We start from the raw sequence: 14,353 nt of genomic DNA on the forward strand, positions 1-14,353 counted from the left end.
GGGCAGCCACTCCATGCCTGACTGCCTGACCGTGAGAGCAGGAACTGAGGGTACAGGGTGGACAAGATACTGCTCCTGTTTTCAGGCCACTCCACCTTGTAGGGACAAGACGGACAAATACCGTCCCCTCATACTGTGTGGAAGGTGCATAGACCTCTCGTGAGCGCCGAGGACAGAGAAGGCGTTCCACGGGGAGGGGAAGATACCACAGAAGCAGAGCTGACATGCAAGGCCAGATGGAGATTTAGGTCTCGAGTAGACCAGTTGCCACCACCTGGTGTGGCCTGTGTTTGCAGATGTGTCCACAAACACAGACGCGTGTCTGTGCCTGTTACCTCTTGTCACGTGCTCTCACCTGGGGCCTGTGAACCAGTGCACAGTGCTAGGTGTGGCAATGGGAGATGGCCAGCTCCAGCTGCTTAAGCTCTCCTCCTTTTTGCTTCCTTGGGAGAATGCTTTCCCTGGCCTATCCCTGGTTTCCCTTCCCATGGGTAATAGTGGGTCTGTCTTACCAGACTCCTGGAAAGCAACCCCCCTGGTCTGAGTCTCTCTGGATAAACTTGAGGATCGGCCCAGGCTTCCCACCTGACTTTTGTCAAGCCCCTCTTCCCCACCTCCTGGCAACCCCTGATCTTTTTTACTGTCTCTGTAGTTTTGCCTTTTCCAGAATGTCATCGCGTTGGAATCATACAGTGTATAGCCTTTTCAGATTGGCTTCTTTCACTTACCAATATGCATTTCAGGTTCCTGCCATGTCTTTTCATGGCTCAATAGCGCATTTCTTTTTAGCACTGAATAGTGTTCCATTGTCTGGGTATACTGCAGTTTATTTATCCACGCACCTATTGAAGGACATCTTGGTTGCTTCCAAATTTTGACCATTATGAATAAAGCTGCTATAAACGTGTGCAAGGTTTTGTGTGAACTGGTTTTCAACTTCTTTGGGTAAATACCAAGGGGAGTAATGGCTGTATCATATGGTAAGACTATGTTTCATTTTGTAAGAAACCGCTGAACTGCTTATACCATTTTGCATTTCCACTAGTAATGTACGAGGGTCCTATTGTTCCACATCCTTGTCAGCAGTTGGTATTGTCAGTGTTCCAGATTTTGGCCAGTCTAGTAAGTATGTCGTAGCATCAAATTGTTTAAGTTTGCGTTTTCCTAATGATGTGTGATGTGGAACATTGTTTTCATATACTTATTTGCTATCTGCCTTTTCCTCTTCAGTGAGGTGTCTCTTAAGATCTTTGGCCCATTTTTTTAATCTGGTTGTTTTCTTATTTTCAAATTTTAGGTGTTCTTTGCATATCCCGGATAACACTCTTTTATCAGATGTGTTTTTTTACAAATATTTTTTCCCATCCGTGGCTCATCTTGTTCTCTTGACGTTATCTTTCACAGAGCAGAATTTATTAATTCTAGCTGATACGTTATTTTTCTCATGGATCATATATTTGGCGTTGCATCTAAAAAGGATCATCAGAAACAGAGTCGTCTAGGTTTTCTCCTGTGTTATCCCCTACGAGTTTTATGCATTTCACATTTAGGCCCGTGAGCCGTTTTGACTTAACTTGTGCGAAAGGTATTATGTCTATCTATATTCGTTTTTGCATGTGGACATCCAGCACCATTTGTTCGAAGAGGTGATCTTTGCCCCACTGATTACCTTTGCTTCTTTGTCAAAGATCAGTTGATTCTATTTCTGGGGTCTATTTCTGAGCTCTGTATTCTGTTCTTTTGCCCTGTTTGTCTATTTTTTACCAATACAGCACTGTCTTGATCACTGTAATATTATGGTGAGTCTTGAAGTTGGGTAGTGTCAGACCTCTAACTTTGTTCTTCTCCTTCTGTATTGAAGTGTTGGCTATCGTGGGTCTCTTGCTTCTCCATGTAAACTTTGGAATCAGTTTGTTGATATCCATAAGATAACCTGATGAGATTTTGCTTGGGATTGCATTGAATCTATAGGTCAGGTTGTTAAGAACTGACACCTTGACAATATTGAATCTTCCTATCCATGAACATGGAACATTTCTATCCTTATGTAGTTCTTTGGTTTTATTCATCAGCGTTTCAGTTTTCTACGTATAGATATTGTAGATACTTTGTTAGATTTATACTTAAGAATTTCATTTTGGGGGGAGCTAATATGAATTAATTATTCTCAAGTTAGTTAACAGGCAGTGTAGTCTTGGCTTCTGGAGTAGATAGAACCCAGTGATTCATCACTTATAAATGACACCCAGTGATCATCCTGATGAGTGTCCTCCTTAAATGTCCATCAGCCATTTACTCCACCTGCCAACCTCCCAACCCCCATCAGCCCTCAGTTTGTTCTCTGCATTTAAGAGTGTCTTACGATTTGTCTCCTTCTCTGTTTCTTATTTTTGCTTCCCTTTCCCTATGTGCATCTAAGTTTCTCAAATTCCACATATGAGTGAAATGTGATATCTGTCTTTCTCTGACTGACTTATTTTGCTTAGCATAAGACTCTCCAGTTCCATCCATGTTGTTGCAAATGGCAAGATTTCATTCTTTTTCATCACTGAGTAGTATTCCATTGTATATGTATACCACATCTTTTTAATCCATCAGTTGATGGACATTTGGGCACTTTTCATAATTTGGCTATTGTTGATAATGCTGCTAGAAATATTGGGGTGCATGTGCCCCTTCAAATCAGCATTTTGTGTCCTTTGGAAATACCCCTACTAGTGCAATTGCTGGGTCGTAGGGTAGTTCTATTAATGATATAGTGCTTTAAATTTCAAATCCTGCTCATTCATTGTTGGTAAATAGGAAAGCAATTGACCTTTGTGTATTAACCTTGTATCCTGCAACTTTAAATCACTTTAAGTTCCAGAAGTTTGTTGTTGTTGTTGTTGTTGTTGTTGTTGTTGATTCTTTTGGTTTTCCATATATATTATCATGTCATCTGTGAACAAAGACAGTTTCATGTCTTCCTTCCCAATCTATATACGTTTTGTTTCCTTGCCTTGCCTTAGTGCATTAGTAGGACTTCCAGCACAATGTTGAAAAGGAGTGGTGAGAGGTGACATCATTGCCTTGTACCTCATCTCAGTGGGAAAACTTCAAGTCTCTCATCATTAAGTATGAGGTGAGCTGTAGGTTTTTTGTGGAGAGTATTTATCAAGTTGAGGAAATTCCCCTCTATTCCTAGTTCACTGGGAGATTTTATAATGAGTAGGTGTTGGATTTTGTCAGATGCTTTTTCTGCATCTATTGATATGATCAAGTGACTTTTCCTTTTTAATCTGTTGATGGGATGAATTACATTCAATGATTTTCAAGTGTTGGACCAGCCTTGAATACCTGACACAGCTCTCCCATTTGGTTATGGTATATGATTATTTTTATACTTTTGGGGGGATTTGACTTGCTAATATTTTGTTGAGGATTTTTGCATCTATGTTCATGAGAGAATATTGGTCTAACCAGTTTTCTTGTAATGCCTTGTCTGGTTTTGTTACTAGGGGAATGCTGACCTCATAAAATGAGTTAGGAAGTACTCCCTTTGCTTCTATCCTTTGAGAGAGATTGTTGATGATTGGTCTAATTTCTTCCTTAATTGTTTGATAGAATTCATCAGTGAACCCATCTGGGCCTGGTGCTTTCTGTGTTTTGGAAGGTAGTTAATTTATGAATCAATCTCTTTAATAGAAGCCTATTTATTTTTATTTTCATTTATTTATTTAAAAAAATTTTTTTTGAGAGAGAGAGACAGAGAGACAGAGTGCAAGACGGGGAGGGCCAGAGAGAGAGGGAGACAAAGAAGCTGAAGCAGGCTCCAGGCTCTGAGCTGTCAGCACAGAGCCCAATGTGGGGCTCGAACTCAGGAGCCATGAACTGAGCCAAAGTCAGACACTTACCCGACTGAGCCACCCAGGAGCCCCAGAAGCCTGTTTAGATTGTGTATTTCTTCTCGTGTGAGTTTCAGGGAGATTTGTCCTTCCAAGGAACTGGTCCATTACATGCAGGTTATCAAATTTGTGGGCATAAGAGTTGTTCATAGTATTCTTTTATCATCCTTTTCATGTCCATGAGCAGTCGTGATGTCCCTTCTTTCATTTCTTATATTAGTAATTTGTGTTTTCCCTCTTTTTTCCTAGTCTAAATAGAGCCTTATCAATTTTAATGATCTTTTCAAAGAAACAGTGGCATTGGTTTTGTTGATATTCTTTATTAATTTTCTCTTTTTAGTTTCATTGATTTCTGCTCTAATTCTTATTATTTCTTTTCTTCTGCTTACTTTTAGCATGCTTTTTCTTTTTGTTTCCTAAGGTGGAAGCTTAGATTATTGACTTTAAATCTTCCTTTGCTAATATATGCATTCAGTGTTATAAATTTCCTTGTAAGCATTGCTGCTGCATTCAACAAACTGGTAAGTTGTGTTTTCATTTTCATTTAGTTAAAAATATATATATATGTTTATATTTGATGTTTATTTATTTTTGAGGGGAAGGGGCAGAAGAGAGGGAAACAGAGGATCCAAAGCAGGCTCCGTGCTGACAGCAGACAGCCCCATGTGGGGCTCGAACTCACGAACTGCGAGATCATGACCTGAGCTGAAGTCCAATGCTTAACTGACTGAGCCAACCATGTGCCCCTAGTTAAAAATATTTGTAAATGTCTTTTGAGATTTCTTCTTTGACCCATGTATTAGTTAGAAGTGTATTGTTTAATTTCTATGTCTTTGGGGGACTTCCAGTTATCCTTCTGTTATGGCTTCTAGTTTAATTCCATTGTGATGTGAGGACAGACATTGTTGCCCACTTTTTAATTGGGTTGCAAATATTTTCCCCCAGTTTGTGGCTTGTCTTTTCATTCTCTTAATGTCTAGTATTTATGATTGTTAATGGTGCAAGGGTTAGTTCGGGTTCTGTCTTGGCCTCTGCTGGGTGTGGAAATCTGGGCTACTGCTTTTTAAATGTCAGTTTTGTATCTTCCTACTTTTCTGGACCCTCAAATTGCGTATTACTTTTAGCACTGACTCTGGTTTCTTTCTAAGTATATTGTCGAAACTTCTACAAATACAGCTTTAACTATTCCTTTCCAATCTTAGACCTCTCATTGTTTGTTTTGCGTTGGCTAAATACACTGTCAGGTAACAGGGGACTTAGTGGGTACCCTTACCTTGTTTCTGCCTGTATTTGGGTTTGAGGTGTGTGTGTGTGTGTGTGTGTGTGTGTGTGTGTGTGTGTGTAAAATCAAGGTACAGTACTCATAAATTCCTATTTCAGTAAGTATTTGTCTGGAATAGATGTTGAATTTTGTTGAATGCCTTTTTAGCATGCTAGACATCATACATTTTCCCTCTTAAATACGGAGATTTATAGTAATGAACTTTTTACCATTGAACTGTCTTTGTGATCTTACAATAAACCCCGCTTAGTTAACATTTTTAAAAAAGATTTTTATTTTTTAAGTAATCTCTACACCCAATGTGGGGCTTGAACTCACAACCCCAAGATCAAGAGTTACATGCTTTACTGACTGAGCCAACCAGGTACCCCAGTTAACATATTTTTAAATGTGATGTTACATTCTGTTAATATTTTATGTAGGATTTTTGGATTGATACTTTTTACTGACACCAGTTCTTTTAGGGTTCCCAGACCCAAGTCCAGCATGAAGAGGGTCCCCAGGTACCAAGCAATTCTCAGACATCAGGAGGGTGTCCAAGAGTTTGTCTCAATTCTGATACTACCTACCAGTAGATACCATCAGATTCCACAGGTTAAGGGCTCAGCCTGCAAGACTGAGATCTACAAGCCCTCATTTCAGACACCAGTCAGAAGCCTCAGGCCGTCGCCTGTGCTTCTGACCTGCCAACTGCGATTGGAGGTTTCAGTGACCTTTTCCTTAAGTTCTTTAAATTTGCTCACAGAACTCAGAGAAACACTTAGGTTTACCAGCTTGTTAAAGGATATGAAACAGGATAAGAATCAACAGCTAGATGAAGAAATATGTATGGTGAGGTCTGGAGAAAAAGGTGTGGAGCTTCCATGCCCTTTATTGGCACTCCACTCTTCCCAATCCCTACCTGTTCACCAATCCAGAGGCTCTCTAAACCCAGTCTTTGGGTTTTATGCAGGCTTTGTTGCAGTCCTAAGTCATTGACCATTGGCTGGTCCAACCTCCATCCCCTACTTCCTCCCTGGAAGTCAGGGTTGGGGCTGAAAGTTCCAACCCTTTAATCATGTGGTTAGTCCTCCTGGCAACAAGTCCCAGCCCTTGGATGGAATCCCAAAGTCACCCTCATTAGTAACAGGACACCCATGTCACCTTTATGGCTCTGAAATGTTTCTCAGAAACTGGAGGAAGGCCAAATGTATCTGTGAAATAGATTTTAGACCAAATATATATTTCTTACAAATCACTATATTGCATATTTTAGAGTGAGATGTGTTCTATAGTTTTCCTATCTTATCTTTAAGTATTGTAAGGTTTAGATATGAATACTATATAGTTACAATATGCTTAATGTATCCATCACTGAAAGTCAAATGTTATGATGTTTCAAATTTCCTATTACTTTATTTTATTTATTAAAAAAACATTTTTTTAATGTTTATTTATTTTTGAGAGAGACAGAGACAGAACGTGAGTGGGTTAGGGATAGAGAGAGAGGGAGACACAGAAAGCAAAGCAGGCTCCAGGCTCCAAGCTGTCAGCACAGGGCCCGACGCGGGGCTTGAACTCACAAGCTGTGAGATCATGACCTGAGCCGAAGTTGGACACTCAACCAACTGAGCCATCCAGGCGCCCCTATATTTCCTATTATTTTAAATGGGAAAATTATAATGTACTATAAAAATTTTAATGTATTACAGTTGGTTGTACTCAAAATCCTCAGTCAATTTTTAAAAATATAACAAAAGCATAGTTAAACACTGAGAAGTATCAACTATCATATCAGGACATAAAATGCTTTCCTTCCCTGATCACCACAGTTAAAATAGCTGTTAACAAGCAATTGCTTTGGACACGTCCTTTACTGAAGCTTATTGCATTTTTCAAAAACATCCACACATGATTCTAATAGTCAACCAACTGAATTTGGAATCTTGCCTGAGAGTTTTTCCCTACATTTGTTGTTGTTGTTGTTGTTGTTGTTGTTGTTAAAAATGTTGTATTGAGAGGCACCTGGGTGTTTCAGTCAAGTGTCTCACTCTTGATATTGGCTCCAATCGTGATCTCATGGTCATGAAATTAAGCCCTGTGTGGAGTCCTGTGCTGAGAGTGGAGCCTGCTTGAGATTCTCTCTCTCCCTCTCTTTCTGTCCCTCCCCCCACTCATGCTGTCTCTCTCGCAAAATAAATAAATAAACTTTTAAAAAATGTTCTGTTGAGTTTGGGGGAAGTATACATTTTTCCTACATAAACATCAGCCAAAAAAAAAAAAAAAAAAACCGCAACAACATTGTAATGAGAGATACATATGTTTTCCTGAAGTGAGGGTATTATAAAACTAAGGGGAACTCTATGGGGAAAATTTACCCAAGGCGGTCTGTAGGACATAACCCTTACTGATTCATAAAAAGAAAGTTTTCTTCTTTTCCTTTTCTGGTATAGTTTAAGTAGCATAGGATTGCTTGGTCTGTAAAGATTTCGTAGAATTCACTTGTGAAATCATCTGGCTCAGGTTTCTTTTGGAAGGGTAATTCTTTAATAATTTCTCTATTTCTGTATGGATATTGTCTGTTTAAACTTCTTATCTCCTGAGATCTCTTTGGTAAATTACAATTTCCTTAGAACTGATCTTTTGATCTAGACTTTCCAATTTATATATATACAGTTATGCAAAGAAGTGGCTTAAGTGTTTTAAAAGCACTTCCTCTGTTTCCCCCGTTGTCATTTTTTATCCTGTGTATTTTATTTATTTATTTAATGGTTTATTTTTTAGAATAGTCTTAGATTTGTAGACAAATTAGCAGAAAATACAGAGTTCTTATATAATCTCCCCAAACACAGTTTTCCCCTATTATTAACATTTTATTACAATTGATTAACCAATATTGAAATATTATTATTAACTAAAGTCCATAGTTTACATTAGGGTACCCTCTTTGTGTTGTACATTCTATGGGTTTTGACAAATTCAAAGTCATGTGTCTGCCGTTATTAGTATCATTATCTTGTGTACTTTGTTTCCCTCTTTTTTTCTTGATTGTATTAGTGATTTATATGTTTTGTAGGTTTTCATAAAAAGAACCAGCATTTTATTAGTTCTGTGATTTTGTTTTTTAAGTGTTTTTTAAATGTTACTTTTCAATTTTATCTTCATTATTTCCTTCTTGCCTTTTTGTTTTACTATGTTGTTATTTTTCTAGCTTCCTGAGTTAGAGACATAGTTTACTTATTTTATTCTTTAATTTTTGTTATATGATTATTTAAGGCTATGAGTTTTCCTCTGATTACTAATTTAATTGTACCTTATAGATTCTGACATTTGGTGTCTTCATTTTCATCAGATTTTAAAGAAATTGTGTAATTTTGGTTTGTATTTAGTTTGTAGATACCTTGGGATTGTCTGCGTAATCGAGTCGTCTGATAATGAACAGTTTTATGACACGTGTGCCTTTTATTTCTTCTTCTTCCCTCATTTTACTGTCAACTTCCACAAGTGTGTTGAACAGCAGTGGTGGAACTGACGTCCTTCTCTTGTTCCTATCTTGTGGGAGGAGGGAACAGTCAGTCTTTCAACATGGAGTGTGACATTAGCTGTAGGATTTTTTTGGGAGGGTGTGTTGATATATGTTCTTTATCAAGTTGAGAAAATTCCCCTCTATTCCTTTTTTTTCTGAGAGTTTTTTTATATTCAGTTAGTGCTACATTTTGTCAAATGATTTTCAGCATCAATTGACGGGGTCATGTGATTTTTCTTCTGTAATATGGTAGTTTACATTGGTTGGTTTTCAAATATTAAGTCAACCTTGCATCCCTAGGATAAACTCTACTGGTGATGGTGTATAATTATTTTTATATATTGCTGAATTCTGTTTCTTAATGTTTTGTTAAGGAGTTTTGACTCTGTATTCATGAGGGATATTGGTGCTTTGTTGTTCTTGTGTGTGTGTGTGTGTGTGTGTGTGTGTGTGTGTGTGGTATGCATGCATGTGTGCATACTGTCTTTGTCTGATTTTGGTTTCACAATAGTACTGAATTCATAATATGAATTGGAAAGTGTTCCTTCTTCTGGTTTTTTTTGGAGGTGATTGTGTAGAATTGGTGTTAATTGTTCTTTAACATTTGGTAGAACTTGCAAATAAAGCATGTCTTTTTTGGAATTAAAAAAAATATTCTCAATAGTGATAAGGGTATGTTATCTATGTCATATTGGGTGAGTTGTAGTATGTGCTTTTGAAGGAATTGGTTATTTCATTTAATTTGTCAAATTTATGTATGTATAGTTGTTTGTAGTATTTCTTTATTATCCTCTTGATGTCTTTGTGATCTGTGGTGACAACCCCAGTCTTATTCCTGATATTGGTGATTTGTGTCTTCTCTTTTTTTTTTTTTTTCCTGTGAGTCTTACTAAAGTTGGTTAATCTCCCTGATCTTTTCAAGGATTTAGATTCTTATTTCCTAGATTTTCTCTGTTTTTCTGTTTACAATTGCATTTTATTTCTGCTTTATTATTTTCTTCTTTCTGTTTCTTTGGGTTTATTTTGTCCTTTTTTAGTTCTTGAGATGGGAGCTTAAGTTATTGATTTGAGGCCTTTCCTCTTTTTTAATGTAAACATTTAGTGAGCTATAAATTTTTTTTTATTTTTAAAAAATGTTTATTTACTTTGAGAGGGAGAGAGAGAGCATGAGTAAGGGGAAGGACAGGGAGAGAGGGAGAGAAAGAATCCCAAACAGGTTCCACGCTGTCAGTGCAGAACTTGATGTGGGGCTTGATCTCATGCACCTTGAGATCATGACCTGAGCAGATATCAAGAGTTGGACACTTAACTGACTGAGCCACCCAGGCACCCCTAAATTTTCTTTTTAGTACTTGCTTTATCTGTATCCCACAGGTTTTGATATATTTTCATTTTCATTCAATTCCATTAAAAAATTTCCCTTGGGACTTCATCTTTGATTCATGGTTTGTTTAGAAATGTGTGGTTTAGTTTCCAAGGGTTTCGAGATTTTCCTATTGTCTCTCTCTTATTGACTTCTAGCTTGAGGATTTTGTGGTCAGTGAACATACTGTGTATGATTTTAATTATTTTGAATTTATTAAGGCTTGTTTTATGGCTGAGGATATGGCATATCTTGGTATATGTTTTGTGGGTGCTTGAAAAGAGTATATGGTGTGGAGTTCTGTGTGCATGCTGATTTTCTGTCTAGATCTGTCAGTTGCTGGGAAAGGGGCGTTCAAGTCTCCAACTATAAACGTGGATTTGTCTGTGTCTTCTGTCATTTCTATCAGTTTTTGCTTCACATATTTTGCAGCACTGTTATTGAGTGCATACACATTTAGAATTGATGTCTTCTTGAAAGATTGACTCTTTTATCATTGTGTAATGTGTCTCTCTGTACCTGATAATTTTCTTTGCTCTGATGTCTACTTTATCTGATATGAATATACTGTCTCCTACTTTATTTTGATTAATATTTGCATGATGTATCTTTTTCACCTTTTTACTTTCAAACTAGCTATATGGTTATATTTTAAGTTAGTTTCTTATAGATAGCATATTGATGGGTCATGTTTTTAATTTGGCATATTTGTCAGTTCTGTTTTTTATTTGACATATTCAGACCATTTACATTTAATGTAATTGTATATGTTATAATAAGTCTGCTGTTTTATTTATTGTTTGTTCTTTTTGTTTTATATTTCTCTGGTTTCTTTCTTTGTTTTTTTTCCTTCCTGTGGGTTACTTGTATGTATTTTAGAATTCCATTTTGATTTCTCTGTAGTATTGTTGAGTGTAAGTCTTTGCATTGTTTTCTTTTAATGGTTGCTGTAGGTGTTACATTATATAAATAAATTATTCTAGTCTACTGGGGTTGTCATTTTACCAGTTTAAGTGAAATATACTTCTCTTTTTCCTTCCTGTGTATAAATGTCCTAATTATTTCCTCTGCATATGTTTAGAACCACATCAGTGTATGTTGTAATTTTTGCTTCAACTGTCAAACATAATGTAGAAAACACAGGAGGAGAAGGAGGAAAGTGTGTTGTGTTTAACCATATTTTTATTTCTTCTACTGTTCTTTCTTCTTTCCTTATAATTCCAATATTTCTTCTTTCATAATTTACTTTCTGCTTAGAGGGGCTTTCCTTAGTGTTTCTTTTAGGGTAGGTCTGCAGGTGACAAGTTCTCTAAGTTTTCCTTCATCTGAGAGTATCTGGATATTCCCTTCATTCCTGAAGGATGTTTTCACTGGGTGTAAATTTTGGGTTGACAGTTCTTTTTTTTTCAGCACTTGAAAAAACGTGTGCCTCTTCCTTCTGACCTCCATGGTTTCTGATGAGAAATCCACTGTCATTCGAATTGTTTTCTTCCTATAGGTAAGCTGTTGTTTCTCTCTCGCTGCTTTCAAGATTTTTTTCTTTGTCTTTATATTTCAGAAGTTTGATTTTGATGTATTTTGGCGTGGGTTTATTTAGGTTTATTATGTTTGGGATTTGCTCAGCTTCTTGAATTTGTAGGTTTGTGTCTTTTTGCCAAATTTGGAAATTTTTTCATCCATTCTGTCTTTGAATACTTCAGCCCTGCCCTCTTTCTCTTTTCTTTCCAGGACTCTGTTGACATGAATGGTAGATCTTTTGTCCTAGTCCCAGAGGTCCCTGAAGCTCTGTTCACTTTTTTCAGTCTATTTTCTCTCTGTTGTTCAGAATGGGTAATTTCTATTGTTCTGTCTTCCCATTCACTGATTCTTTCCTCTGTGCCTTCCATTCTGCTGTTGAGCCCATCTATTGAGTTTTTAATTTCAGTTATTGTATTTTTCAGTTCTAAATTTATATTTAATTCTTTATATATCTTCTATTTCTTTGCTACAACTTTCTATTTCTTTGCTGAGATTTTCTATTTTTTCATTTGTTTTAAGTGTGTTTTTAGTTGTCTGCTGAAGCATTTTTATGATGGGTGCTTTAAAATCATTTTCAGATAATTCTATCATCTGTATCATCTTGGTGTCTATTTGTCTTTTTTCGTTCAAATTGACATTTTCCTGATTCTTAGTGTGACAAGTGATTTTTTAAATTGAAACCTAGACATTTTAATATTATGTTATAAACCTCAAGTTTTATTTAAATCTTTTGTTTTAGCTGGTCTACTGTGTTTTAGCTGGTCTACACCCCTCCAGCAGGGGGAGGGTGAGTGAGCTGCCTCATTACTTACAGATGGAGGTGAAAGCACAGGTTTCTCATTCGACCTCAGTTGACCCCCAGTGGGAGCCAACTTCTTGTTCCTTCTGGGTCTCCACTGATGCCACCCTATCTGAGAGAGGTGGGAGTGCCTTGTTACTGCTTCTCATGTGACCTCCATTGACACAGCAGGGGTGGATTTCATTACCTCTGGGTGGTGGTAAAGTACTGGCTTTCTACTAGGACTTATTCTGGCAAGTAAAAGGAAGGGGTGCGCTGTTACTTCTGGGTAGGAATTGTAGTCTGGGCTACCCATGTAATCTTTGCTGATATAACATGCGTTGGGGTATTGTTCCCACAGGGTGAGGATGACAGCCCCTACTCCCTGCTCAGCTCTCTCTGATACCACCCTGGCAGGGGCTTCGGGGTACCTCATTATAGGCCAGTGAGGGTAGAAGTCTGTGCTCCCCTTGGTCTCTGCTCATATGAACCGAGATAGGACTGTAGTTTTTTTCTGGGGTGTTTGGCTGTAGTAGAGTGGTTATCATCTAGAAGTTTCCTGTCTGGCTAGTCTGCACCTTTCCTGGTCCTGTCATTAGGGAGAGCTGACTTTCTGGGGGCTTTTAAAATCTGTGCCTGTTGGCATTTCTGGGTTGCTGCCTCTCCTGCACCAAGGTTATATGAGGCATAGAAGAACACCTAGAAAAGAAAAACATATTGCTGTGTTGCTCTTAAGGCCCAAGGTCCCTAACCAATCTGGCTTCTCTCTGCCCTTTCAGAATCCTGCTATATTTGCCTTATATGTGACATCCAGGGTTTTCAGTTGTGTTAGTGGGATGGATGGGGGAAAGCACTTCTGTGCCATCTTTCCAAGAGTTGAAGTCTTGGGTTCATGTTTATATATGGCATGAGTTGAGGGTAGAAGTTCTTTTTATCCCCCCAAACCCGCAAGGATATGCATTTGTTCTGTTGCCATTTGTTGAAAAGGTTGTCCTTTTTCCATTGAATTATTTGGCACTTTTGTCAAAAATCAATCGATGGGTGTTATTTCATTTCCGGAAAACATTCTGGGATCACTGGTTAAATGTTAGTTCTTTTCCATTGTTTTACTTTTTTTTTTCAGACATTCTAGTTATACAAATGTTGATCTACTTCGTCTTCTGTATCACTTTATCCCTGATCCTTTTGAAAACTCATTCCCTGTTTCACACTCTTTCTCTTGGCTTATTTGACCTCTATCTTTTGTTTTGTTTTGTTTTGTTTTACTATAATTTCAGTCATGTCTCTTTTCGACTTTTTGTGATTTCTGAGACTGTCTTGTCTTTCCCTTTCACTTCATTTCTCAGATGATTTCTTTTTCAGTTTCTCTCCTGAGTTTGGTCAGCTCTCATCTCTCATGTCAGGTTTTCCGTACATTTTTATTTTGAGCTTTTAATCTTATTTGTGATGATTTTTCTTGTTAGCAGTGGCTGGTTTAATTGTGTGTAATTCATGTTGTAAAGTTGTGTTGCAGTTTTCCCTGCTTTGCAGTTGATTTTTGTGAAGTATTTTATATTATCTGAAATGTTTCATCCTTACTTTCTGTTTTCCTGTGGTGGAAGCTTTGTATGGATGTTGGGTTCCATTTTCTGATAATGAGGAAGTGTGTGTGTGTTGACTTTTCCTGGACCAGTAATTACCAGTGATTTTGTGGAGAGGAGGGAGGGGCTTGAGTGGCTTACTTGCTTTCTGATTGAAAAGCACCCTCTTCTGTTAGGACGGTGAAATCCAGTCTCTGTACTTGGTGATACCTTGTGGGGAATGCTGTGTAGTTCTGATTTGGTGGTAATACCCCACCTCTGGAGGACCCTGGGCCATAGCCACTTGTTTTTCTTTTCCTCCATCAGAAAGCCACTAAAGTGTGGCTCCCTTATAAGTGATGTGGTTTGAAGTGTTGGGGTTTGGAGCCAACGTCCAAGAAAGAATTCTTGAGATGTCTTTGGTGCAAAAAGGTGATTTTATTAAAGCACAGGTACAGGACCCA

General features: G+C 37.6%; 1 protein-coding gene across 7 annotated transcripts in view; it reads left to right on the plus strand.

Moving 5' to 3' along the window:
* The window catches only part of CACNA1B (calcium voltage-gated channel subunit alpha1 B), a 189,844-nt gene that overhangs the window by 102,119 nt on the left and 73,372 nt on the right, over positions 1–14,353 (plus strand). The window lies entirely within an intron of this gene.

The sequence above is a fragment of the Prionailurus viverrinus genome, chromosome D4 (assembly GCF_022837055.1).
Source record: "Prionailurus viverrinus isolate Anna chromosome D4, UM_Priviv_1.0, whole genome shotgun sequence".
Classification (NCBI taxonomy): Eukaryota; Metazoa; Chordata; class Mammalia; order Carnivora; family Felidae; genus Prionailurus; species Prionailurus viverrinus.